General features: G+C 37.9%; 1 long non-coding RNA gene across 1 annotated transcript; it reads right to left on the bottom strand.

The window, feature by feature from the left end:
* Positions 1-5,076: 5,076 nt before the first annotated feature.
* Positions 5,077-10,377, bottom strand: LOC143434411 (uncharacterized). The gene is made up of 4 exons (XR_013103884.1): positions 10,325-10,377; positions 8,708-8,898; positions 7,959-8,165; positions 5,077-7,742 (listed from the first exon to the last, which is right to left on the bottom strand). It is a non-coding gene; the product is annotated as an uncharacterized LOC143434411 (long non-coding RNA).
* Between the last annotated feature and the right edge of the window lie 17,004 nt (positions 10,378-27,381).

Raw genomic sequence — 27,381 nt, 5'->3', positions numbered from 1 at the left:
TAAATAAATCAGACTTTGCATTACTTTTGTAGTAACTTTGGATGCTGATGCCACTCCTCAATGTTCCATCTCCTATTTACTGCAGTACCCTTAAAGGTAAAACCACACAATTTAGAGTTGTTTTCAGTGAAAGAAAGACAAGACTTTTATAATTCTTCTGGATAAAAGGCTGGAACTTCACAAATTTAGAAAAATACTCATAAATAAAATCACCGTTGAAATAAACTATTGCTTTATGATACACTAAATGCTCGTTACTTTAATATAAACTACAGAGCAGAGCACACAGATTTTCACATTAAGAGCCAAAACCAAAAGTATACCATAAGTAGAAGGAGATTAAAATCTAGTAACATTCAATCAATGAATGAAAAGGAAATAAGAAAGAAAAAGTTCAATAAAGATGGGAAAAATTAATGAATACCAAGTATGATTTGCTTTTACAAAAATAATCATCAGAATTTACAAACTAATCTACACATTATCAGTAATATTTTTAAAGGTCGAACATCAGTGTCATGTGAGGGATCTTTAGCCCAGATTCATATCCCTTGGAAAAAAGCATTATAGATTTTATGGTAATGAATTTGGCAACTTGGGTAAAATAGATTTCCTAGCATTAAACTAATACTAAATTGTCTTCAAGATTAAATGAACTTTGTATTTCTATAATAATTAAGAAATTCAAAATAGGTTGCCTAGCTGATAAAAGACATTCCTGACAAACATGAGAGGTCAACTTTAGTCCCTTAAACACACACAAAGTACCTGAAGTGTTAGCTACCATTAGAATCCCAGTGCTAAGGAGGCTGAGGCAGTAACTTCACCATGGCTCACTGTCAAGTCAGTCTTGTGTAACCCATGAGCTCCAGGCCAATCAAATAATGTCTCAGTGGAGATGAATGGTGTTTTGAAGATGAAACTTGTGGTGCTTTCTCCCTTGTATACCAATATCTATATGCACTCACACATGTGGTTGCGCATGCACACATGCGCGCGTGCACATACACACACACACAAACACACACACACACACAAACATATATTCTTGCACTTATACATTCACAAGCATGCATAAATATACCTGCACATATGGACATAAAAAATAGAAAGTCAACGTGTATTTAATCATCTAATATAAAGTTAAAGTCATGTTTTCTTCTTTTTTTTTAGAATATTGATGCAAAAATACTCAATAAAATTCTCACAAACCAAATCCAAGTACACATCAAAACTCACTACATTCAAGTAGGCTTCAACCCAGAGATGCAAGGTTGGTTCAATATATGAAAATCAATTAACATAATCCACTATATAAACAAACTAAAAGAAAAAAAATCACATGATCATCTCATTAAATGCTGAAAAATCATTTGAAAAAACACAATACTCCTTAATGTTAAAAGTATTAGAAAGATCAGGAATTGATGGACAGGCCCATGCCTAAACATAATAAAGGCAATATACAGCAAATCAACAGCCAATATCAAATTAAGTGAAGAGATACTTGAAGCAATCCCACTAAAATCAGGAAAAAACAAGGATGTCCACTTTCTCCATATGTATTCAATATAGTACTTGAAGTTCTAGCTAGAGCAATAAGACAATAAAGGAGATCAAGGGGATACAAATTTGCAAACTAGAAGTTTAGATATCACTGTTTGAAGATGATATGGTAGTATACATAAACAACCCCCAAAATTCTACAGACAACTTCTATAGCTGATAAACCATTTCAGCAAACTGACTGGATATAACATTATCTTAAACAAGTCAGTAGCCTTCCTTTATACAAATAATATATGGTCTGAGAAAGAAATTAAAGAAACACCCCCCTTCAAAATAGTCACAAATAATATAAAATATCTTGGAGTAACTCTAACCAAACAAGTGAAAGATTTGTATGACAAGAACTTCAAGTCTCTCAAGAAAGAAATGGATGACCTCACAAAATGGAGAGATCTCTCATGCTTGGATTGGTAGAATTAACATAGTAAAAATGGCCATCCTACCAAAAATCTATCTATAGAACCAATACAATACCCATCAAAATCCCAACACAATTCTTCAAGATATGGAAAGTACAATTCTCAAATTCATCTGGAAAACCAAAAAACCTAGAATAGCGAAAACAATCCCTAACAATAAAAGAACTTCTGGGGGAATCACCATCCCTGACCTCAGTCTGTTCTACAGAGCAATAGTGATGAAAACTGCATGGTACTGGAACAGAGACAGACAAGTTGATCAATGGAATAGAATTGAAAACCCAGGAATAAAACCACACACTTATGGATTCTTGATCTTTGACAAAGAAGCCAAAAATATACTATGGAAAATAGAAAGCATCTTCAGTAAATGGTGCTGGTCAAATTGGCAGTCTATATGTAGAAAAATGAAAATAGATACATATTTGTCACCTTGCACAAAGGTAAGTCCAAGTAGATCAAGGACCTCAACATAAAACCAGATTCACTGAATCTAATAGAAGAAAAAATGGGAAAGAGCATTGAACTCATTGGCATAGAGGGAAATTTGCTAAACAGAATGGCTCAGACTCTAAGATCAAGAATTGAGAAATGGGACCTCAAGAAATTAGAAATCTTTTGTAAGGCAAAGGACATAGTCAATAGGACAAAGCAACAACCTACAGATTTGGAAAAGATCTTTACCAATCCTACATCTGATAGAAGACTAATATCCAAAATATATATATAAAAAAAACTCAAGAAGCTAACCACCAAATAAAACCCAAACAACCCCAAAATAGAGTATAGAACTAAACAGAATTTAACACGGAGGAATTTCGAATGGCTGAGAAGCACCTAAAGAAATGTTCAAAGTCCTTAATCATCAGGGAAATGCAAATCAAAATGATCCTGAGATTCTACTTTACACCAATGAAAATGACTAAGATCAAAACCCCAGGTGACAGCACATATTGGCAAGGATGTGGAGAAAGAGGAACACTCCTTCATTGCCTGTGGGATTGCAACCTGGTACAACCACTCTGTAAATCAATCTGAAATTTAAATTTAATTTAAATTTAGAAAATTAAAACTAGATCTACCTAAAGACCTAGCTATACTACTCTTGGGCATATACCCAAAAGAAAACCCACTATGCCACAGGGGCACATGTTCCACTATATTCATAGCATTCTTATTTGTGGTAGCCAAAAACTGGAAACAACGCAGATGTCCCACACAGAAGAATGGATACAAAAAATGTGGTTCATTTACACAATGAAATCCTACTCAGCTATTAAGAATGAGGACATCATAAATTTTGCAGGCAAATGTAAGGAACAAGAAAATATCATCCTGAGTGAAGTAATTCAGACCCAAAAAGACATGCATAGTATGTACTCACTAGAAGGCGATATTAGCCAAAAAAGTACAGAATACCCAGGACACAATCCACAGAACTAAAGAAGTTAACAAGCCAAAGTCCTCAAGTGATGTTGCTTCAATCCCACTTGGAAGGGAGAAGAAAGCAATCATGGAGAGGGTGGCAGAAGACAGATGGGACTTGGGAGAGAGAGGTGACAGGGAGGGTAAGGCAGGGGGAATGATCAGGTATTGGAGGGAACAGGACTGCACTCCTGAGGGCCACCAGGCAGAATGGAAACAGACAACCTTGGAAGCTAGGAGGTGGGGGTACTTTCTACAATGAACTAGAAACCTGGGAGGTGAGAGACTCTCAAAACCCAAGGGAGGGACCATGGATGGAGCACTCTATAGTGTAGAGGATGAAATTATGGAATCTACCTCCAGTGGAGGGACAGAACATCAAGTGGACGGGTGGGGTTGCCATCCCACAGTCAAAAGCTCTGACCCAGAATTGTTCCTGTCTGAAGGAACTGCAGGGCCAAAAATGGAGAAGAGTGGGAGAGAAAGCAGGTCCACTGAGAGGCTCAATTGAGATCCAGCTCAAAGGGAGGCCTAGGAGCCTGACACTGTTACTGATGCTGGGGTGAGCTTGCAGACAGGAGCCTAGCCTGGCTGACCTCTGAGCAGCCCAACAAGCTGCTGAAAGAGTCAGATGCATACACTAGCACCCAACCAATCATCAGAAGCCGAGGACCAGTGTGCTTAAATTGGGGAAAAGTTGGAAGAAGCTGACCACCACTGTCAACTGACCTGGACCCCCAAGATCTCTCAGACACTGAGCCAGCAACCAGGTAGTAGATGCCAGATGATATGAGATCCACAACACATATACAGCAGAGAATGGCCTGGTCTCGACTCCGTCAGAGAAGATACAACTAACCCTGGAGAAACTTAAGGCCCCAGGGAGTGGGGAGGTCTGGTGAGATGGGTGTGGGAGGGTTGGGATATCCTTTTGGAAACAGGGGGCAGGGGTAGGGGCAGGAGGTATGGGATGGGGACCAGTCAGAGCAACTGGGAGGGGGATGAAGGATTAAAGAATTAAAAAAAGAGAAATTATACAAAACATTTAAAGAAATGATAAAATTAATTTCACACAAACTTCTAAAAGGCATAAAAGTGAGAACTTCTCAACTCATCAAGTCTGTCATCCAAATGTACTAAAAGAAAGAAAAACTATAAAACACAAACACAAAATCCTAAAATAAGATGACTAAATAGTACCCAAAAGTCATAATTAAACTGTTTTTAAATATGTAAATGCAAAGTCTAATTAATAAAATGTAACTAAGTAGTACAGTTGTCCATGTCAATAGAATACAAAAAAAAATGCACAGTCATCTCAATATATGCAGAAGAAAACTATAATCCATGGGACAATATTGAAAATAGAGAAATATTAGTGAACTATGAGTTTAGCTAAAAAGTACTTGAAGTATCTTCAGGCAGTATTACACATAATATTGAAAACTACTTCCCACTTCTTAAGAATGAAAGAAAAATACATAACTAAAATTCAAATGCTACAGATTCTGGCAAGTGGGGCAGAATAATAATACTCAAATATTGCCTTTGGTTGGGAAAATAAATAAAATTATCTCCATCTGCAGACATGCTCATTGTGTACATAATCCCCAAGCACATAGAAAGTGCTACTAAAAACTAATAAGCAAGTTTATCCAGACTGTAGGAGGGAAGCCACATACATACACATGTAAAGGAAAGAACAAAACTTTCTAGTAGTATCAAATATAACCCTAGTTAATGATGAATTTAGCAAAATAACCCAATATTTGATGAAAGCTATAAAACATTATTGAGAGAATCCAAGACAAATAAATATAGAGATAAACGTTTTTATCATTCATTTCAGAGAAGTACATGCCAATATGCCAATATGCCAAGTCTTCTCAAAAGATTTATTTGTCGAATGTAATCTCAATTATAATCTCAGCAGGCTTTGTTGAAGAGCTTAAACATTTATATTAATTTTTTTATTAAAAACAAAAGAAAAAGAAAAACAGACTTGAAATCACAAAATAAGCTGTTTTTATCCTAAAACAGAAGTGAGTGGAAATCTCTTTTCCCTGATGCTAGTGTTGAATTCTTGGTCAGTATGTTGAAAACTAAGATGTAAAATATGTTTTGGTTTGCTGAATTTAGAGTAAAATTTGAGCTCATATTCTTGTCAGATATCTTATATGGATTAATACATTGATTGAAAAACTTATATCTTTTTTTTATTTTATATTTTATTTACATTTCAGATGCCATCCCTTTTCCCCATTTCCTCTACTTAGAAAACCTCTGTCCCATGCCCCCCCTTTCCTTTTTGCTTTTATACATTTTTTTAAAATGTTAATCAAAGGATTTATAAGTTTGGTAATGCTCAATCAGAAGTGTAACCCAATACCCAACCTAGATATAAAAACTATCTTTGACTGGTGGAGACATGTGAACATCTGCCTCCATGCCCCCTCTCTCTTTCTCGCTCTCTCATCACCTAGATTCTCTCCTTCATCTTCTCTCCTTACTCCATCTCTTCCTCTCAGTACTCCTTCCCACTTAGCTCCTCCTACATATCACTCACTGTTCCTGTTAAAGTAAAACTTTTCTCTCAAAATACAATTAGAGCATACTTACTCCTAATTGTACCAGTGAGGGACAAGGTAGTCCTAATACCCAGTCCATCATTTTGTTGACTAACCAGAACCTCTGTCATCTCTCCTAACTAAAACACTTAGTTTTGAACCTGGCTTTTTTCTTGGCTTTAGAATGAATGTTACATCTTTTCTCTCAAAGTAAATAGCCAGGATTGGCTATGAGACTATAGGTCTTCAACCCCGTCAGAAATCCAGAATGACTGAGTTAACTGAAATTATGGGAAGCATTAAGCATAGCTTCTAAAACTTAGCCAATTTATTGAGACCGCTGAACACATGGAAAGCCCCTATAACTACCGAACGTTGGAGCATCAAATCTTTAGCCTTCTGGCCCAGAATCATCTGACAGACCTTAGTGATGCAGAATTATTAAGAGCTAATTACTCTGTCTAGGCAGATATAATCAGTCAACTATTCTGCATTTGATCCGGGCTTTTTTTTTTTTTTTTTTTTTTTTTTTTGGCTTTAGAATGAATGTCAGCTAAAAACCATCTACTCAGATCTTTTCTCTCAAAGTAAATAGCCAGGATTGGCTATGAGACTATAGGTCTTCAACCCCAGCAGAAATCCAGAATGACTGAGTTAACTGAAGTTATGGGAAGCACTAAACATGGCTTCTAAAACTTAGCCAATTTATAGAGACCGCTGAAGACCTGAAAAGCCCCAATACTACTGACCGTGGAGCATCAAATCTTCAGCCTTCTGGCCCAGAGTCATCTGACAGACCTTAGTGATGCAGGATTATTAAGGGCTGATTACTCTGTCTAGGCAGGTATAATCAGTCGACTATTCTGCATGTGTGTCCTTTTCTGGACAGTAATTTGTCTGTAGATGGAAAGAGGCAATTCTTGCCTAGTGGCTGTCACCACACAACTGGAGTAACTCCAAGGATGCTCAATTTCTTCTTAGAATCCACGACAGGAAGCTGTCAGGAGCAGACAGGTTTCTAATCAGAATGGACATTAATATATAAATATTTGTAAAGTCAATTCTATGGACTTCTGATGTTTTGAAAACCAACTATCCATGTAAGGTAACCTGGACTGTTGTCTGTTAACTCCTCTAAGCTATTTCTAAATAAAATATGGGAAACCTCCTAACAATAAACTCAAAGCCATGAATTTGCTATAGTCCCTTAACTCATAGTTTAACCATCCCAAAACAGTTTAAAAAGTTAAAGAAGGACTGGGTCTAGGCCTTGTATTCCTAAATGTGTTATACAGGCACAATGCCCATGAGAGTATCAATATTCACCTCACTTTTATATTAATAAGAAGCTCGTACCAATGAAAACCTTAAATTTGAAATCAAAGTAAATTTTGTACCATTTAAGAAATTATAACTTCATCTTGATAATAATTATACAGATTTCTACCAATAGGTTATGGCTATGCAATAAGTCCTAGCTAATCCTCCCTTTTCCAACAAAACCACTAGTTTTCCCTAGAAAGACAGACCATTATTAACCACCTTAGTCCCCAAGCCCAGGGAATAGGAGCGCTGACTCTTCTTTAACTTCTTCAAGCTGATTACGGGCATTGAGATATTAGAAGAGGGGTGGGGGAAAGAGTAAGTTGATAAGCCTCTGATGCTGTGTCTTCACTGAATCCAGATGGAATTCCAGGACATCGGAGGTTTGGGCAGGTCTGCTCAGTATGCTTGATGAGTAGATACACCAAGGCTGTGTATTCTGCAATATACAATTCAGAACAAGTTTTAGTATCAAGAAAAAAATTTTTTTCCTAGGGGGGAAAACTTATTTCTAAATATTAAAAGCAGATCATGTTTGCACAGACCTTCCAAAACCCCCACCCCAAACACACACGAGAGCACAAGCACTCACGCTCGTGCACACACACACACACATACACACACACACACACACACACACACAAATGTGTATTACCAAAACCTTATCTCTAATTCAGCTATTGCCTCTTCTGTGGTGCAGTGTCCTACAACTGAATTCCTCTCTTAGGACTTTCCAAGGGATTTCAAGTTCCCTTTAGGTCTTTATCAATCTTCTACTGCTGAAGATACACAAGGAGAGACACATCCCATCATGGCCCATGGTACCAATTAGAGAGGCAAATTTGACAGAAGTCAGCTTAATCTGAAAATAAACACAAGTTTTTGCTAAGTTCTATCATTATAAAAAGACTTGGAGAAAGATTCAGAGGGTGCTAGTTTGAAGGCAGAAGGACACCATAAGGATGAATTTACTGACATGAACGCACACAACAGAGCACCCAAGGAAAAAAGTGGAAGAAGCTGGAGTGGCTGCAGGGGGCTCTGCTTTCCTCCTTCAGAAGTTAATGTGAAGTGCCACAGTCTCAGCTAATTAGCATAACATGTTCCTATGCCTTTCTAGGTTTCATACAGAACAAGACATCTTAGGACTTTGATGACTAGTCACCATCCCTCTGATTATACCTCTAGGAGGACTCCAAATAGGTTCTTTTTAACACGTGCTGTGTACCTTTTGCAGGGAAACATGAACAATTATTTGTTCATGCTATTTAAGGCAACAATGACAGAACAATAAAATGACACCACCCAAGACCATCTTACTGAATTGGTGAATTTGTTGAAATACTTACCAATGCAAACAAAGTCAAGTATAAGTAAGTCAAATGCAAGTAACCAAACACCTACCCCAATGCATGTGTCAGTTTACAAAACGTGCTTTCCTGGAGCTTCCGCATAATGTGCAGGTTAATTGTCTAGTTGGAAAAGTTTACCCAGTCCTAAAGACAGAAAGAGAAGGAAAGGAGAGGGGGAGGGAAGGCAGGAGGGAGAGGGAGGGAAAGAGACAGAGAGAAAAGCAGAGAGAGAAACAGAGAGAGCTACAGAGAGACAGAGGCAGAGAGAGAGAGACAGAGAGAGAGACAGAGAGAGAGAGAGAGAGAGAGAGAGAGAGAGAGAGAGAGAGAGAGAGAGACAGGAACTGCGTGTTACAGCCATAGAATTTGATCATAATAACTTTCTAAATTATCTGTTTTCAAATGACCAAGTAGTTCTGGGTAATTGACAGTGTTTCCCTTTTCTTAATGTTTAAGTCAACTTTGGACAATGCTAGGTATAGGGAGAAAATATAAACTCTTCTGGATACACTATATGATCATTCATCTAATGGCTGAGTCTAATTTTCTTTGGATAGGTTCTGAATCTGTGAACCTTCTAGGGGCTAACTAGGTCAGTATTTTATATCCTAAAAATTCAATCAAAGACTCGGGATACATACCATGGTGGCATGGGCTCACGGATATCAAATCAGATTAAACAGTCTTTTGATTCTTCTCGTTTGGGGAACCTCATGGACCAAGACTGAAAGCAAAACAACTTTAGAGTTTCTACTGATTTTTTTTCCACACAAAAGGATGGTTCTGAGATTAATTCTAGAGCTTTTAGGTGAAGTTTCAGATGTGATCTCCAGAGTTCTTTAAAGGATTTTGAAGATAAAAGATAAAATTTCAGTGACTTGTGGACATTATATGGAAACCTTTAGAAAGTTTACAACCAACAATCTTGACATGATATAATTTAGCATCATACATCACTGAAAAGGGCTTGGGAAATAGCTCAGTCAGATTAAGCACTGCCTTAAACACAGTTGACCTGAATTAGATCCCAAGAACTCACATAAAATGCAAAAAAAAAAAAAAAAAAAAAAAAAAAAAAAAAAAAAAAAAAAAAAAAAAAAAAAAAAATAGGACATGCTATTTTGCACTTGTAATCCTGGCCCTGGGAGGTGGAGTCAGGTTGTCTAACCACTGGATGCACACAGAACTGAGACTTATGTCATTTTTGTTCTACGAGGAAAATAGTAGCTAAAAGAGAGTCTCATGGGGGCTGATGCAAAGTGCTGTGTGGAAGAGAGCATTTTACAGGCAGAACATTTTACCACAGAGGAAAGGAGGGAGGCTCCAGACACTGAGTCATCCCACTGGAGGGGAGACAAAATTAGGGTTTTCAAGCATCAGATATGTGATTGGCAGCAACGACCTTTGGGGTTCTCACCAAACCTGAAATTTGATGACTCTGTGACTACAAAATTATCATAAAACTTCACCTTCACTTTTATTCATTCTGCCCTCTGTTCCCCTGTCACTGTTTTCTTTCTGTTTTGTTTTCCACAAGCCTTCTGAGAAATCTGTTTGGATTTATTTATTCTAGACATTCAAATTTAAGATTTGACCTCTCAGTCAATGGTTCCCTATCTATAGTAGCACTAAATTATTTTGTTTCTGATGTGATGTGATCTCATCTTACCTTTGCCAGGACACACCAGAGGGACTTTGTTTTTATAGATGTGTGATGTTTTTCTGAAAATCAAAGCATGCCTTTGTTATTTGTCTGCAGTGAACAAAGCATTATAGAAATAGAAGGCACATGGGCAAACAAAATCAGGCCTTCTGCCTCCAACCAATCACTCTGCACATGGGGGGATTCTGACATTTTTATTTTAGATCAGAAATTTTCATTTTTAAGATATTATTCCAGAGCATTATTCATTATTATTTATACAGTTAAATAACTTAGAAGTTGTTAATATTATGGTCCCTGTAATACAATTCATGTTTCAAAGATAAAAACAATGAAGAACTATGCATTATATAGTTCAGAACTGGACTTTCAGAATTTTTTCTCCTTGTGTTTCATGAACTTCTACCTTGTAAGAGTAGCACTTGGGCTGCAGTTTTTGCCTCAGACTTGCACAGGGAGCACAGATGCTGACAGCAGATTAACTACTGATATCCCACACAGGAATAGTGCATCACCAATATGAGACAAAGCATCTACAATAATACCACTGAGTTCATTTTTTGTTGGGCATCTACTGTGTATGGAGCCTACCCTAAAGGATGGTTAATTTATAAAGTGAAACTCTATTGGAGAAGACAAAGATTCCTTTGCAAGTGACTGTCTACTGGAGATAGCATCTTGGTTAAGAATGTGAGCTGGTATCTACTTTCTGCTTTTAGCACTGAGACCCCATCTGGTTTGAACTTGTGCAAGCTCCATGGATACTGCTACAGTCTTTATGAGTTCATATGTGGACAATTATCTGTAAGAAACTGTTTCCTTGGAACCATCCATTATTTTTATCTCTAATGATCTTTCTTCATCCTCTTCTGCATACATTTCTAAGCCTTGAGGAGAGGAACTTGATTGAGTCATCCATTTTAAGGCTGAGTGTTTCAAAGTCATTCTCTGCATTGGCCAGTTAAGCTTTTCTGTATTTGTGTCCATCTACTTCAGGAGGAAACTTTTGATTATGGCTGAGCAAGACACTTATCTTTGTGCATAGTAGAATATCATTAAAAGTCATTAAAGGCTTGACTGTGGACTTGCTTCATCTGGGTCACTAAAAGAGCTTTCAATAGAAACTTCCTGGATCTTTGAAAGAAGTCACTATTTTTGCATATGTGGGCGGGCCTTTCAATTTCTACTCTCACTTGCCTGTGTCTTTTACACGCACCATTACGAAGAATAAACTGGATCAAGCTTTGCTTATTTATAGTCTTCTTGCTCTTTTGCTATCATAATTTAAATTTTTTATTTCCCGTGATTCTTGAGCTCTTTCAGTAATGCACACTTCAAATTTGCATTTCCCTATCAAATTATAACAGCTAAGATTTATGTATTTACTTTAAAGTATTTACCTTATTTTTAATTATGTATATGTGTCCATGTGTCTGTGTGTATCTGCTACATGAGTGCAGTTTCCTGCATGAGAGAGAAAAAGGTGTGAGACCCCCTGGGATTGAAATTGCAGGTGGTTGTCATCTGCTTAAACAGGTTCTAAGAACTGAACTCAGATCTTCAGGAGGAGCTGACAGTATTTGTAAGCACTGAGCCATTTCTCCAGTGTTCTCAGCTTAACTTTATAATGCATGTGGGATTCTCACTGTTATTGTGAGACTTATGTTGTACCTGAACTTTTTGGGAATTATTTTTGTTACTAGAGTATTTAATCTCACAGTGAGTACCAGTCAGATAATGTTAGAAAGTATGAATTTTGGAAAAAATTCTGTTCCATTTACCATGTTTTTAAAAGTTACAAATGCATTTGAGAATAAGCTGGCAAACCTCTGTCTTGTAACAGGTCTCTGGTGCTAATGTGCCTTTGGATGAATGATAACCTACTCTATTGCCTTCTCATTGAGGCAGTGTCAGTCCAGTAGCCCACTAAAGGCCAAAGAGCTGTAGTCTAATGAATACCAACATATTTTGTTTCTCCTTTATTTATTTATTTTGAGACAAGGTCTTAAATACTCCAGGCTGTGCTTGGAATTATTTTGTATAAAGGAATCATCCTGAACATGTAATTCTCTCTCTTCCATCTGACCCAAGTGTGGGGGTGGACAGGCATTCTCCAACATTCCTGAATGCTTTGCATACCCTCAATACTCAGCACCTTTTTTCAATCATGTCTGTGTGTAGTGTGGACTACAAAATATCTCTGAGCATGTGCTAATCTTTGACTTTACAACAAGATGCTGGTGAACAGAGACACACCCTCACTGCTGTGATCAGTGATTTGGCACCTTGAGAGTTTTGATCCTTTGAAATACAGACAGACAGAGTCTTTTGGAGCTCAATTAGTACACTGTCTCCTTTCATAACTGGCTGCTGTTGCAATAATGTTAGTTGTTTCTGCTTTCTTATGCTTATCCACAAGGCAGGTTTTACAATAGTCAGATCCAACCCTATATTCTTGATGCCTCTTCTGCCTAGTAGTGGTCACTTTGCTGGGCGGGGGTGGTAGTGTTGAAGGAAGATGCTTCTGTATTCAGTCAGGTAAAAAGTGTCAGTGAAGATAAGCAGCAGGGAGTTGAACTGAGCTGCTGAGGGTATGATATTGTTTTCAGACTGGTCAATTCTGTGGTTTAAATATGTATCTTTTTTGATTATATTCTTTTCTCTAACTATTTTAAATTTATATAACTAAAAAAGACAATGTCAAAAGGGCTATCATCTTGACCATTACTAAAGTCTTTGACATTTATCTTCTTTCTAACTCCCATGCCAACAGAGTTAATATTATTCATATGTCATGTGTACCTTGTGTAACTTAGTTAACCACCACATATTAATGTTTCCATGGTTTCTGTTTTATACGAAATAGCTGATGAGTTACAATTTATAAATAATAGTATAGCATTTTTCTTGTATTGGAGGCTAGGAAATACAAGACAGGGCATTTGAGGACTGACTAGGCATCATCCTCACATGGAAAATGGTAGAAGGATCAGAGAGAAACTAGCATATTCATGTAGGAAGCTCATTTTATCATAGCATTAAGCTTATTGGGATGGAAGGAGCTCATAGGCTTTAACCACATTTTAGTACCTTAACCACAAATACTATCTCATTGCCAACATTGAAATTGTAGAAGGCACGTTCATGAATCAGTATACAGGTAAAATGCATGTTGCAAATCTGCAAATGAAGTTCAGGAGATCAGTCAAAGGAATAAGTAACTTACTTTAGCACTTTGAAAATTCAATGAAAGAAGAACATATTTCAATATGGATTAGTATTAATAACAAAAATTATGAATGTGAAATATATATATGTGTGTGTGTGTGTGTGTGTTACATTTTAAGTGTAACATAAAAGCTGTGAAGAGAAGGACATTATAACCAAAATGGTAATAAGTCAATGCCAAAAGTAATATATGATTACTTGAAAAATAATGATTGATTATTTGAAATTTCCCCTATACAACCTCATTAATCTACTGGTGTAATTTCTACACTTTTGTGATTATCTTTGTCAGAGGAATAGAACTGGGTTTGGGGTAGTACGTATGTAGTATTTGCTATGTTTCAATTTGTGCATTATACTGCTATAATGCCATGATAACACTCATAGCTGTGGATGCAGCTCCATGTACATCTTAGCATGTGGATAGCATTCCGGGTCCTGCAACATCACAATGATTATTACAATTCTATAAACTGGATTCTTATAAACCAATATTTATATCATATGATATCAGAAGATATCAGCTATGATAGTGCACATTTTTATTCTAGTACTTGCTAGATCAGAGTAGGAGGATCACCACACATTTGAGATTGGACAGGACTACACATCACATTTTAAGCCAGCTGGAGCTATATAGTCAGACCCTATCTATAAAATAAAATGAACAAAAGGAGAAGCAGAAACGATCTGTCTAATATCTATGGAAGTATAGTTTTCAAAATTCTTCTGGTGTCTCAATTACTCCATCCTCCTGTACCCTTGCTAGAGCATCTCTTACATAGAGATGGACAGCATGTTTTGTTTTTTTTCACTTTATTTTTTTCTGTCTGTCTCTGTCATTTTCTGGAGTATATGTGCATATGTGTGCATGTGTGTGTTGGGGGCCCACTTTTAGCAGAAAGCGGCTATCAGCTTTGCAGCCATCTTGAGCCATATACCCTGACATGAGACTTGGATTACAATAGCCTACAATAGCTGAACACACTCTGATAACATCTTGCTCTAGATACCCAGGACTTTCCCTGGGTGTGTGAGATTAAAGGTGTGTGTCTTAAGAGTGTGACTTAGAGATCAGATTTAGAGACAAGACCTAAGGGTATGATTAAAGGTGTGACTTAGAGGCATGGCTTAGAAGTGAGACATATAAAAGGCAGAGACAGAACAGAACAGAGAATCAGACACAGCAGAGAGAAGACAGAGAAGCAGGCACTTGGAAGAGAACTTGGAAGAAGTAACTTTGAACCTGGAGGCACTAGGAACTAGGAACTCAAGACTTGGGACTTGGACTAGGAAGAGAGACTGAAGAATAAACGGGATTGAATCACGCTCTATCTGGTCTCCATTCTTCGAGTCTCTCTCTTGATGAACCCTGACCTGAGGACTGGAGCGGCAGCTTGGGCCAGGATACAGTGGCCGCCAAGCACGGAGTGGAGAAGGCACCAACATTTTTGGCGCCCGGAAGTGGGCTAGTGCGGTTCCCAACATGTGTGCATGCATGCATGTGTGTGTGTATGTGTGTGTGTGTGCATATTTTGGTTGTACACATGGTAACACAAATGTGTTCTTGCTCATGTGGAATCCTGAAGTTGGTGTCAGGAATCATCCTATATCACCCTTCTACCTTATTCATTGAGATGGCTTCTTGCTCAAACACAGAGGTTACTGATACAGCTAGTTTTCCTAGCCAACTTCATTTGATGACTCGTCTTTTTTTCATTCTGGAATGATAACTGGTCTTCTATGTCCACCTAGCATTTTACATGAGTTCTAACTTTGTGTGAGTTCTATGATCTTCAAGTTTATGTCACAATCACTTTAACCAGTGAGTCATCCTTCCATGTCTGAGATTGTATTGTATTAATTGTGTGTGTGTATTTGTGTGTGTGTGTATGTGCCTTCAGAAAACACTAATCGTCTGTGTTTATGACTGCATCCTCAAGAATTCATTTAATCTTATCACTTACTGATAAGTTCAAACTGAAACCATACAGGTTGCTCAGTATTCATTGGGTGGATTGGAGGGTAATGATAAAAGCTCTTCAATAATTGGATGGAATAAGACAAATCCAATAGACTGTTTGGCTAAAACAATAAGTAATTCTTTCAGAGGTTAGAAATGTAAGAATGTGGCACAGGCATGGCTGATATATTTTGTGGCATCTATTTTCAGCTTTTGTATTATTGGCTTCTCCTTGGTTTTTCACAAAAAGCTCTGTCTGGAAGAGTATGTCTCCTGGCTCTTGTCTTCAGCCAGATAAAAATAAGGCCAAACCTAATGACCAATAATATTTTTTTAGGTCTAACTTTCCAATGCAATCACATTCTGAAAAACCAAGGTCTTAAGATTCCAACTCATAAACTTTTGAGGAACAAATGTCACCTTACAACATACAAGAGAACATTTTTTATTTGGAAAATATCATGTCTCTCTAAGGGGATGACAAGCTTTGATCAGTAAATACTAAATTGATAAAGTTCAAAAAAGTGATTACCATTTGGGCATTTGCAAACTAAATGCTTACAAGAAAGTAGCTATGTGAATTCATTACTTAGAGTTTACAATATTGAGATAAAACACATTTTTAATAATATACATGTTCAGTTAGTTTGTGAACCTGTTTGCTAAGGAGCAAGTTGTCACCAGTTTCTCTGTCTTCTACAGGGCTATAGGCACCCTTGAATGAAATTTTCAACAGATTGTTCAATTCTTCATTCTACTCACTAATTCACACAGCTACTCTTAACTTAGCTTTAATGAGAAAAGATGTTGTAAGCTGCATTATGTCCTCTTCACCAAAAGACTCTTCTGCCCTTTTGAATTCATCCACTCAGGAACAAGTGGCCCTGATGGGTCTCATTCTTGTTACTTTAGGTATCCAGAGTTCATGCCAGAGGCTGGTGAATAAGGTTGAGTTTGAACAAGAAATATGCAGCAGTTTCTTAAGGAGTCATATTTACGTGTTGTGATTCACAGTCCTATTATTAACTATAAATTGGTCTTGCATCTTTGGGACAAGCTTTACCTGCTTTCCTAATTAGCTATCAAGAGTAAATAAAACAGGCTCTACAGAAATAGCTCTCACACACAAGATTTCTATAAGGAACACCTCCACACTCACGTTCTCTGTTGCTCACCCATTGCCATCAGCAGCAGCAGCCAAATTGACTCACTCAAGTTTCCCTCATTTCCATCTTCCAAAATCAAAAGTTGGCTACATCCACTTGTTTTATTCTTATAGGGATATCTATGGGAATCTAAGATAAAGTTTGAAGATTTTTAATTTCCCATTTAAATTGTAAGATGAAGAAATGTTGGGCTCTTGACCAATTTTTTTCTTTGTGATTTTTTGTAGTTATATAGTTGCTCTCCTGAAGTACTATAAATTTTAGTCAAAGTTCAAGCACTTTATAACATAGGTTGAGTTAGCCGAATAGTTAATTCTTCCATCATAACTGTGACAAATGGCCTGCAACTTCTTAGTCATCAAGAAATCACATATTAAGGTGAAGTCCTTTGAGAATGAGGATGAGAACAGTGGATAGATACTGTGCACCGTGTATTTGTGAGCATATGTTAAGACTTTAGCTCACTCACAGCTGAATTTTTAACAACAACTAGCGAGAACAAAGAGAAAAAGTGCTTGAAGGGAGTTTCCCACAGCACCACAGCCCCAACATGTCTTGTGAAGTTCTGATGCCACCATATGTAATTCTATCTTTCCTTTTGGGAAGGACATGGGACTTTCCCAATTGCTCAATTTCCTTTGAGTAAATTTTGTCACTGACCTTGGAAAGATGAGATTCACTTCAGGCATCTTGGGACTGCTTTTAAATGTAACTCACCAAAGTGTACAACATGAAAATATCTATAACTACATGTATAAATGTCAGAATGTATCGATTAAATATCCATCTCACATTGGCCGTGAAATTATCATCAAGTTTTATATATGATATACTAGTAACAAGTCATTGTTTGTAGAAGAGGTTTTCAAATCTTTTTCATGGGAACATAATTTTCTAATTTTTTTTTAGTTTTTGAGATTATTATATAATTAAGTCATTTCCCTTTTGACACTCACTATTCAAACCATCCCATATAGTTTTTCTTTCTATTTTTTTCAGATTCATTGTCTGCTTTTTCTTTAATCTTTATCACATACATGCATGTGTATATCTCTATAAATTTCTAAATACATATGTACTGCATGCTTTGTCTGTATAATATTTCTTGTTTATATGTTTTTAGGCCTGACTATTCTTGATTGGATAATTAATTGGTGTTCTCTTTCCTATGAGAGACTGTTTATCTCACTTTCAGCATTCCTTAGTTGCCTGTAGTTCTTTGTATAGGGCTGTGGTCTTGATTGGTCTTTCCTCAATCCATATAAGTATCTTTATTGTTTGTTTTCCATGTTTAGTTCATATTAAATCACTGATGTTGATAAAAGTGATTTATATGCTTCTGAATCATTGTCATTGAAATCTCTCTCCATACGTGTGCAAAGGTGTGATGGTTTGTATTTGTTCTGCCCAAGGATTGGCAGGAGTAGCAGGTATGGCCCTGTTGGAGTAGGTGTGTCACTGTGGATGTGGGTGTGGGTTCAAAGTGATTTGAACTGTGCTGACCTAACCCAAGAGGTTTCAGTGGAGAATTTCAATATGTGGCCTAGAGACTGGTTTTGTGGGATTTTGGTGAATACTGTGGCTACTTTTTGCCTTTGTCTGAACAGTCTGCCTGAATCTAAGGTGAAGAGACTCAGAATAATTCACTAACAAAGGAAGTCTCAGAAACACCCATCACAGGCTTTGTTCTCTGGTTATGTTTCATGAAGAGTATTTTAAACAAACATAGCAAGCTGAGAAAGGGAAAATACGAAATATATGGTTCAAGTACTAAAGGGGCATCAGGAAGTGAGATGGAGCTGAATCCAAAAAAATTAAATTGAATTAAGGGAGTGGGACTCTGAAGCAAGATTTTACCAAGCTAGTTTAGATACAGGCATGGTGGTGCACACCTTTAATCCCAGGAGATAAAGCCAAGCAGATATCTGACTTCAAGGCCAGACAGAGAAAGAACAAGTTCTAGGTGATGAAGAAAAGCTTAAATCCAGGTATGGTGGTATACACCTTTAATTCTAGGAGATAGGCATGCTGATCTTTGAGTTCAAGGTCAATTTACAGAACAAGATCCAGTATAGCCAAGTTTATGCAGTGAAGGAGTTGGAAAAGAGGACGCTAGTGATAATATAATACAACAAAGGGGCCACATACCAGCTCTTGCAAACAGCAGAACTCAGCAGGCTTGGCCATATGTCTCTGGCTTTATATTCAAGAGGAGAAGGAGACTACTGGGACAATTTACACTGGTTAGCTGGAGCTAAGAATGGATACACAGTATGTGGTATATTTACACAATGGAGTACTACTCAGCTATTAAAAACAATGACTTTATGAAATTCTTGGGCAAATGGATGGAACTAGAGAATGTCATCCTGAATGAGGTAACCCAGTCACAAAAGAACACACATGGTATGCACTCACTGATAAGTGGATATTAGCCCAGAAATTCACAATGCCTACAATACAACCCATAGACTGTATGGGGCATAGGAGAAAGGAAGACCAGGGTATATGGATGCTTCAGTCCTGTATTGAGAAGGTAACAGGATGATCTAAGGAGGTGAAGAGAGAGAGGGACCTGGGAGGGAGATCGGAGAAGGAGGGAATAAGGGGGCCGGTATCAGGTACTAGAGGGGGCAGGAGAGAGTCACAGAGGGTCAAGAAATCAAATATAAATATGTAGCAGTGGGAAGTGAGGAACTTAGGATAGCCACTGGAGGGTACCAGATGCCAGGGAAGCAAGAGGTTCCCAGAACCCAACAAGAATGACTTTAATTGAAATGCACAGAGAAGTGAGAGATAGTACCTGTAGAGACCACCTCCAGTAGATAGGCATGGCCACTGGGCGAGGGATGAGTCCACTCACCTATCTCAAAGTTTTGAACACAAAAAATGTTCAAAGGAAAGACAGGGACAAAAAAATGGACTACAGACTGAAGGAAGGGCCATCCAGGAACTGTTCCACTTGGGGATCCATCCTGTCTTTGGACACCAACGTCCTTCACTGTTGCTGTTGCCAACAGGTACTTACTAACAAGAACCTGATGTGGCTATTCCTTGGGAGGTTGGACAAGCAACTGACCAATGCAGATGTAGATGCTTGGAGCCAACCATTAGACTGGGCTTGGGGACCCGAGTGGGGACTCTAGCAGAAGGCCTGGAGGATCAGAGGACTACAACCTCATAGGAAGAACAATGTCAGATTGCCAGACCACCCAGTACTCCCATGGAGTAGACCACCAATGAAGGAATGTACAGGGAGGGATCCATGGCTCCAGGTATGTATGTAACTGAGGATGTCCTTATCTGACATCAATGGGAGGAGAGATCCTTGGTCTTGTAGAGGTTGATGTCGTAGCATGGGAAGATCCTGGAGTAGTGCGACAGGAGAGGGTGTGTGGGTGGGGGAGCATTCTTAAAGAGGCAAAGGGGAGGAGGCAGGGGGGCAGATGTGGAATGGGGAGTTTGTGTAGAGGTAACTGGGATATCACTTGAGATGTAAACTTTTAACACTGTTGAGAGTACTATAGACTATAGAGACTTTGGAATTTGGACTAAATGTCTTTTGCATTATGCTATGTTAGATATGGCTCCCACCGATTTATATGTTTTAACAAGCCTATGGGGGCTAGGGAGTGGAATTTGATGTTTTTTTATATGCTGAGCCCAGGTAATGCAGGATTAGAAAGAACAAGAGTATCAATTAACTGGACCCCCTCAGAGATCCCAGGGACTAAGCTACCAACCAAAGAGTATTCATGGCTCCTGCTACTTATGTAGCAGAGAACTGCCTCATTTGGCATTCTTTGGGCTCCACTGGATCCAGTGGAAAGGGAGACACTTGATCCTTGGGGACTTGATGCCCCAAAGAAGGGGGAATGCTAGAGGGGTCAGGGGGAATGGGTGGGTGTGTGTGTGGGGGAACACCCTTTTTAGAGGCAAATGGGATGAGAAATGAGGTGGGGAGTTAGTGGAGGGGAGATTGGGAAGGAAGATAACATTTGAAATGTAAACAAAATGATTAATAAATAATTTCTCAAAAGGTCATTTTAGAAACCAGAAGAGATATCAACCATAGATATACTGGAGATGAAAAAACAAAACCAACAATGTCAGAAATTTCAAAAATTAAATTAAAAACTTAGAAGAAATGGGCAATTTGTCTGAGAGAATAAATCACCAAAAATATTCTTTTTTTTTATTAGATATTTTATTTACACTTCAGATGGCATCCCCTATCCCCATTCCCCCACCCACCCCCCTTAGGAAACCCCTATCCCATGCCCCCTTTTCCTTTTTGCATTTATACATTTTTTAAAAATAATGTTAATCATAGGCTTTATAAGTTTGGAATTGTTCAATCAGAGGTGTAACCCACTGACCAACCTAGATATAACAACTATCTTTGACTGGTGGAGATACATGAATATCTGCCTCCCTGTCTCCCCGCTCTTTCTCTCTTTCATCACCTAGCTTCTCCTCTCCTTCTTCTTCTCCTCTTCTTACTTCTTTTCTTCCTCTCAGTACTCCTCCTACCTTAGCTCCTCCTACACATCACTCTTCCTGTTAAAATGAAACTTTTCTCTCAAAATACAATTAGAGCATAATTATACCAATTTGTACCAGTGAGGTACAGGATAGTCCTAATACCCAGTCCATCCTTTTGTTGACTAACCAGCTCCTCTGTCATCTATTCTAACTAAAACATTTAGTTCTGAACCTGGCTTTAGGATGAATGTCAGCTGATGACCATCCACTCAAATCTTTTCTCTTAAGGTCAATAGCTATATGTTTTCAACCCCATCAGAAATCCAGAATGACTGAGTTAACTATAATTGTGGGAAGCACAAATCATAGTTTCTAAACCTTAGCCAATTTATAGAGACCTTTGAAAACCTGGACACTTGCTCTACTTCAAAACGTTGGAGCATCTGTTCTTCTGCCTTCTGGCCCAGGATCATCTGACAGACCTTAGTGCTGCAGAATTATTAAGGGCTGATTACTCTGTCTAGGCAGATATAATCAGTCAACTATTCTGTGAGTGTATCCTTTTCTGGACAGTAATATGTCTGTAGAAGGAAAGAGGCAATTCTTGCCTAGTGGTTGTCACCACACAACTGGAGTAACTCCAAGGATGCTCAATTTCTTCTTAGAATTCAATATAGGAAGCTGTCCGGAGCAGACAGGTCTCTAATGAAAATGAACATTAATACTGAAATGTTTGTCATGTCAATTCTAAGGATTTCTGATGTTTTGAAAACCAGCTATCCATGTAAGGTAATCTGGACTGTTGCCTGTTAACTCCACTCAGCTATTTCTAAATAAAACATAGAGAACAGCCTTATAATAAACTCCAAGTCATGAACTTGCTATAGTCCTGTAACTCACAGGCTGACCATCTCAAATCAGTTAAAAAAAGTTAAAGAAGGACTGGGTCTAAGCTTTGTATTCCTAAATGTGTTATACTGGTACAATGCCTATGAGAGTAACAATATTCATCTCACTCTTATATCACTAAGAAGCTCATGCCAATGAAAACCTTAAAATTTGTAAACAAAGTAAATTGGTGCCATTTAAGAATTTATATCTTCATCTTGATATTAATTATACAGATTTCTACTAATAGGTTATGGCTATGCCGTAAACCCTAGGTAATCCTCTCTATTCTGACAAAACCACTACTTTTCCCTAGAGAGACAGCCCAACATTTACCACCTTAGTCCCCATGCCCAGGGAATAGGGGCGCTGACTCATTAGCTTCTTCAAGCTGATTATGGGCATTGAGATATTAGAAGAGGAGTGTGTGGGGGGGAAGCAAATTGACAATCCTCTGATGCTCTGTTTCGCTGCCTCCAGATGGAATTCCCGGACCTCAGAGGTTTGAGCAGGTCTGCCCAGCTTGCTGTTGAGTAGATACACCAAGGCTGATCATTCTGCAATATACAATTCTCAAAACAATCTGATCAAAGGTTCCCAATGGAGGAGTTAGAGAGTAAATTGAAGGAACCTTAAGGGCTGGTGGCCCATGAGGAGAGCAATAATACCAACCAGCCAGAGCTCCCCAGGGTCTAAACCACCAGCCTAGGAGCACATATGGAGAGACACATGACTCCAGCTGTATATGTAGGGGAGGATGGCCTTGTTGGGCATAGGTGGGAGACAAGGTCATTGGTACCCTGAAGGCTGAGCACTGGGGGGGGGGGAATCTGAGGGTGGGAAGGGGGGCTGGGGGTAGGTGGGTAAACACCTTCATAGAAGCAGGAGGAGGGGGGATGAGATAAGGGGTTCCTAAGTGGTGGGGGAAATATGGTAAGGGAATAAAATTTGTAATGTAAATATTATATCCAATAAAAGAGGGGAAAAAATAGAAAAGCGGTTAGAACCAACATTCTTAATAAAATGTCAGCCCTCTTTAAAAAAAAACTATCTTGATACTAAAATTTGTTTGGAGAATTGTATATTGCAAAAATATTCTTTAAAAATAAAAAAAATCTAACATTGTTAAATAAACTCTAATTGTTCTTTTACTGTTTTTAAAGCATTAATAATGCTATATATTCATATTATTATCACGAATGAAAGGCACGAGTCATTGTTTCCTCTTTTAAAGATCTGTTATAATTTTGATATCATAAACATAAGATAATAAATTATAGAATAGATCTTTCAAGTAGTTGCATCTTCTGAAATAAAATATATAGTGTATCTTATAAGGTAAACATCAGTGATCAGGCTTAGTTGATTCTAGCAACAAGGTTACTGATGGCCAATCAAATTAAAATAACCCAATTATGTAACATATTGAAGATGAAAAACTAAACTGCAGAGAAGTTAGATTGGAGAACCCCATGGCCACATTTGCTCACTGGTTATTTGTGTTCTTCGTGCAAGTTTTTGACTTCTGTGGATTTCTTTCTTAAAACTGCCTCCCTTTCTTATCATCTCAAGTTTGATTCTCACTGAGACAATTTGTTTACTGCTGTAAATCACAGAACACTTAAGCACTAGAGACACAAAACCCAGAAAGACTTACATTTTTCTACTGATCTGTATTTTCTCTCACAAAAGAAAACAGCCAAGCTGACAGTTGCTTTGAATCACTTGAGTGACACAGGAGCAGCAGCTAAGTAAAGGAAGAGATACATAAATGCCTCAAACTAAAATCCCCTCCTAGGAGACACTGTCAAAACCCATCACACTCCATGGACACCACCATTTCAAAATCCTCCAATTTCTGATCTAATATCTTTGTCTCCATACCTGAGGGCTCTTCTAGAACTTTGGAAGGTCACTCTCATTATAGCTGAAGGCCAGAAATGCTGAAATAGTAGCCCCATCTCAATGTAGCAGACTCAAATGACTCCCTAGAAGTGATTTATAATTACTTCCTAAAAAAAATTCAGCACCCCACCTAGGAATTAAATGAGATTCAGGGGCCCATAGTGAAATACTTAAAATTCAAGGATAAAATCCAAAGTTTCTTGGCAATGTGATACTGGGAATATTCTCATCTCTCATGGGAGAGTCTAAGCAGAATGTGACAGTAAAGGTGCTGCTGATGGTTGAGTTGGTAAGCCGAAAACCTGAAAACACGGAAGCACTATGCGTTGGTGTCTTTATATGTCAGTCATTGAGTAGGAACAGTAATCTTTCTCCTCTTGTAGCTGCATTTTCCTCCCTACTATTTCATGAAAAACCACAATACAAAAACGCTACGTGAAATAGAATGGACAACTTACAATTTAAATAATGAATATTACACTATATTCTTATAATCGTTCTCTATTATAACTGTTAATCTCTTATTATAGTACTGGTAGTGATGAATTTATAGTTAAACCCTCTTCAAATATGTAAACATGAAAATTAAATAGAATAAATTTCCATAGCTAACCATATATATAAAATATTTCACACCATCATGTTAAAAGTTCCATTCCTTACCAATGAATTTTTCATTATTGGGAAACTGAAAGGTTGTTTGTTTGTGTGTGTGTGTGTGTGTGTGTGTGTGTTTTGTTTGTTTTTTGAGACAGGGTTTCTCTGTGTAACCCTGGCTGTCCTGGAACTCACTCTGTAGACCAGGCTGGCCTTGAACTCAGAAATCCGCCTGCCTCTGCCTCCCAAGTGCTGGGATTAAAGGCGTGCACCACCACCGCCTGGCTCTTGTTCGTGTTTTAAATGTTATATGGTCATTGATGTTGTGAGTATAACTCAGCTTGGAATTGCCTGTCAGGCTGGTCTCTGGCTAGGTCTGTGAGAGAGTTATCTAGATTATGTTATGAGAGAAGATTCATCTCATACATAAGTGGGAACTGCACTGTAGAAGTGGGGAACAGTGTTCACTACTATACACACATTCATTGGTTTCCGTCTCTGATTATGGATGTGAGGTGACATATTTCCTCAGAGAGCTTAACTGTGGTAACTATAACTTGGAACTTTGCAATAAGACCTTTGCTTCTTAAGTTGCATTTGTCTGGGTATTGTATCACAATTTTATGAAAAGAAACAAAGACAAAGGTTTAGAGATGTTTTGTAAAATTGAACAGAATAACAGCAAGTAATTTTAATGTTGGATATTCCAGGGAACACAAAAGGACCTCACAACGTTCTGAAATTGCAGCAACAAAAATGTTACCAAAGATTGGCAGCATTCCGAATCTCCCAAGTGAAGATGCTCAGAGGACAAATGGACACATACTCTGAAATGTATTTGAAATATTAGCAGTTAATTAAGAACAATAAACTAATAATTTTTACAAAACTTTATGTGTATCTATATAAACTAATCCTGTCCTAAACAGCTATTTTCTTCATAATAGTTACACTGTTTGTATGACCTTATTTGATATAAATTTAATCAACAACTACCAATGACAAGATAAAAGTATATCCAGAGACAACAAAATGAAAGTCCTGTGGTGTTGCACAGTTCTGTTGTGGGTTGCAGGGTGTCTTCACTAATATACTAAAGACAATTTACTCAAACTGTAATTATATTGTAAATACAATAAATATAAAGTCACCAGAACCTCACAAAGAAAAAAATAATCTAAGCAACAGGTGACTGAGTTATTCAGACTCCAGTTTTAAACATTTGTAGAATGTTTTGTGGATTGATGGGGAACTTTTAGTGAATGAAGCCAATATTTAGTAATTTTCTGTCCATAGAAGAATTCTTTCTTTCTTTGCCAGTGAATTTCTGGGTGTATAATCCAGGGGCTTTAAGAGGGACATAAGACCAACAATTACTTGTTCTGTTAACTTTTACTCCAAGAAGCTAGAGCAGCCATTTGCACAGCAACTAACATTCATGTAATAGAAACTCTGTTGCCTACTTGCTCACAGTCTTTTTCCTACTCTTTTAATACAAGTGAAGTCGTCATGATTTTTGATTTGTTCACAATGATATTTTTGTTATCTTATAGCTCATAAGACTGTAAAGAAACAGACACCCATATCATGGGTCACACATTCTTCATATCGTTTTAGGTGTTTGAGTAATAAGAAAGAGCACATGCAAAAGATCTCGGGCCAAGTGACAGCTTTTCATTCCATAGAGACAGCCTCTGCTACAGTGTGTTGTAATCTGAACTCGTCTGATATTCTCAGTGTGTAAATCTGCAATCTCCCTTATTGCAGTAAGCCCCCTGGTTGCTTATATAATACCAACTGGCAAGCCCTCAAAACACACAAACAGCACTGAACAGACTCCACAGGTGTATTTATATATTTTCATTCATATATGTATGCAAAACTAATAACTAAGGAGGCTATGAATTTGAAAAGGAGCTGTTTTGAGCAAAGAGAGAAGGTGAATGATGTAATCATATTTTAATAGAAAATAAAATAAATTAAGAATATTGTAAAGACCTGCAAAATTTAGGTATTCTTTCTTTTTTTCAACATGTCTGAGATTCTGGGTCATTTTCAGGACATACTCATCTGAAAACTCAGACATGAAGCTAAAAAATACACAATGAAAAGAAGCTTACACAAGCAGAGGTGGGGAGTTTGAAGTTCAAAATGCTGTTTTTAAATTTCCTTCAAAAGAGAGATTCTATTCTGACCCTGGCCACAATACTGTTCCTCCAAAATAAAAAGTTCTGTGATTAGAACCATCCTGATCTGCCAAAAAAATACCCCGCTACTCCCAAGGGATTTTGGTGTGCCTTGTATTTAAGCATTATTCTTGTTAGCAGAGAAATTAAATTCCCGAAATCCTATTTAAAGCTGGGGAGTGGGGGGCGGGGGAGTAGGGATTTACCCACTCAGGCTGAAGCAGAAAACAGAGCAAGATGCTCCTCAGCTCTGTCTTAAACAAGAAAACGAGCCTCCTAAACAGCCACCACCAAACACCTTTCACATGGTTCCCATGGAAACACCTCTATCCTCTGGTGCCCACAGTGTCTCTAATGCCTCTGACTAGTTGGATTCCTTGGCACCTGCTCCCCTTGCCAGCTCTTGTCAAAACTTATTACAATGAGAGTCTTTGCAATAACACTAGTGTGAGAAGAAAGCAGACGTACTTAGCTCACTGGAGATCTCTGTCAACTCCCAGTCAAGCCAGCATCTTCCCACTTTTCAAGAGCTTGCTTGTACTCGCCAGGCAAGCTCCAAGCAGCATTCAAGTCTAAGCAGTGACCCAGCAAGGTATGCTGCTCTGAAAGTGTCATTGCCCAGGGCCTTTGTTATAGCCTATGGTA

The sequence above is a fragment of the Arvicanthis niloticus genome, chromosome 14, assembly GCF_011762505.2.
Source record: "Arvicanthis niloticus isolate mArvNil1 chromosome 14, mArvNil1.pat.X, whole genome shotgun sequence".
Lineage (NCBI taxonomy): Eukaryota > Metazoa > Chordata > Mammalia > Rodentia > Muridae > Arvicanthis > Arvicanthis niloticus.
The sequence above is the reverse complement of the archived record's forward strand: the minus strand, read 5'-3'. Positions and strand labels throughout refer to the sequence as shown.